Here is a 1,921-nt window from a genome sequence, read left to right on the forward strand (position 1 = left end):
CCTCTTTTATCTTGTGTTTGCTCCTCACATAGCCAAATAAGTTTTTCTTGTAGCAAGCCTCCCTGGCCATCTTTAGCTCCCTGTGAGTTTTGGCCTCTCTGATGGCTGACCCACAGTACCTAGCAACCCTCAGATAATTTTCTTTAGAGGTATATCCTCCATTTCGTGACTATTTTATTTTTCTTCTTTAGTTCATCAGAGTTTTATGTTCATCCACATTGGTTTCTTGGATCTCCTACCATGTTTCCATCGTGTTGGAATAGTGATGGCTTGTGCTTGCAAGAGCTCTTGTTTTAGGTAAGCCTACCCGTCATTTGCTCCTTCCCTTTCCAGCATTCTTGCCCATGGTATGACTTTCATCATGCTTCTGAGTTCATTAAAATCTCCCATTTCTTGCCTCTTGGCTAATATTGAGTATGGCCAAACCCCTTGTAGTTTCTGCCACCATTTGAAAAAGGAAGCTGTTGACCAGACAGGTCAAGAAACTGCATGACCCTGGATGCTTAACAGAGTTTGACTGCCAGCACACATCAGGTCATGTTGCTTGTATTCACTGTCAAACTACTCAACGAGGGCAGCGTCCACCTCCTAAGCCTGGTCAGGTGGTCTGTAGTAGACTTCAATCACAATATTCTTTGTCCTTCCTTCTTTTATCCTCATCCAGATATTTTCCATTAGGTTGTCATCTACCTCCTCCAGTATAAGCAAACCATCTCCTCACATAAGCAAACCCTCTCCTCACATACAGCCCCACTCTGCCTCTTTTTCAACCCTTTCCAATTAGCAATAATCGTGCCTCAGATTAACCTCATTGGCTACGACACTGCCACTGTGCAAAGCTTTCTCCCTGGCAAGAAATTCAACCCTCCCTTCTGCTGTTCTTGAAGGAAGGTATAAGAAAATCCCATTTGCTCAAAGACTTTGCCAGTGTGAGTTGCAAGAAATAGAAACAATCAAACATGTGCCTCTAAGATGTCCTTGGTATAGTTTAGCCCATGCTAAATACATTTTCCCTTGGGTTAAGGCTAAGCCAGCGCTAACAGAGTCTGCTCAGGTCATCTATCCCCTCTCAGATGCCAATCAGAATATCACAAAACAGGTAGCTAAGTTTTGTAATACTTGTCTTTGTATTAGAAATGCATATATTTCTTGATTTTATTGATACTGTTATTAATTTTACTATTCTATTTTAACCATGGATAATTTTGCCATTCAATGTTTAAATCAGCCCTAATGTTTGTGATAGTGTAATTCATTCTCATATGGACCATCACAAATGGGTAATGATCCATTGGTTTGATCAGTTTTGGCATCTGATCTGCAATATCTTTAATCTTTGCCCCTGGAAAAAAACATAGTTCTTAGGCTAGGGGGTGAGGCCTGAAGATATGATGTTCCATACCCCTCCAAAGATATTCACCAATACCAGCACGTTCCTTTTCCATCCAACGCCATTTCTTCATATCCCCATGCCTTCCTCACTCTGTTTTTTTTGCCCTTGTGGTTCTTCCTCTGCCAAGGTTTCCATCTCAGTTGCCATCACAAAGGCCTGGAATCAATTCCTGAATTCCAGTGGCACTGAGTGCCATCTTGCTCAATGCCTTTGGTTTCATGCTGTAGTGCTCTGAAGTTTGTTAGGGCATTCAACCACTCTGTTGTCCCTTTGACCAATCTCTGCATTCTTATGCAAGGCCTCATGGCTTCTGTTAATGAACCGCCCCGCCCCCCCTTCCTTGATTTCATGAAGTGTGGCAATCCTTCCCTCCAGGCTCTGAACCTTATATTCTATGAGCCCTATTGGTTTACACCTTTGATAAGTGAAGTCCATCTTGTCCTCAGAGAGGAAAACAAAGATGGCACACTCCCTGCAGGTGACTGGAAATGGGCCTTGAGCATCCATTGTCACCTTCTGAGTGAACTC

The 1,921-nt window shown here is 42.7% G+C and overlaps 1 pseudogene; it reads right to left on the reverse strand.

Annotated features, from left to right (window-relative positions):
• Window positions 1–772: 772 nt before the first annotated feature.
• Window positions 773–841, reverse strand: LOC132576721 (U4 spliceosomal RNA; annotated as a pseudogene).
• Window positions 842–1,921: the final 1,080 nt, after the last annotated feature.

This window comes from Heteronotia binoei, chromosome 8 (genome assembly GCF_032191835.1).
Source record: "Heteronotia binoei isolate CCM8104 ecotype False Entrance Well chromosome 8, APGP_CSIRO_Hbin_v1, whole genome shotgun sequence".
Classification (NCBI taxonomy): domain Eukaryota; kingdom Metazoa; phylum Chordata; class Lepidosauria; order Squamata; family Gekkonidae; genus Heteronotia; species Heteronotia binoei.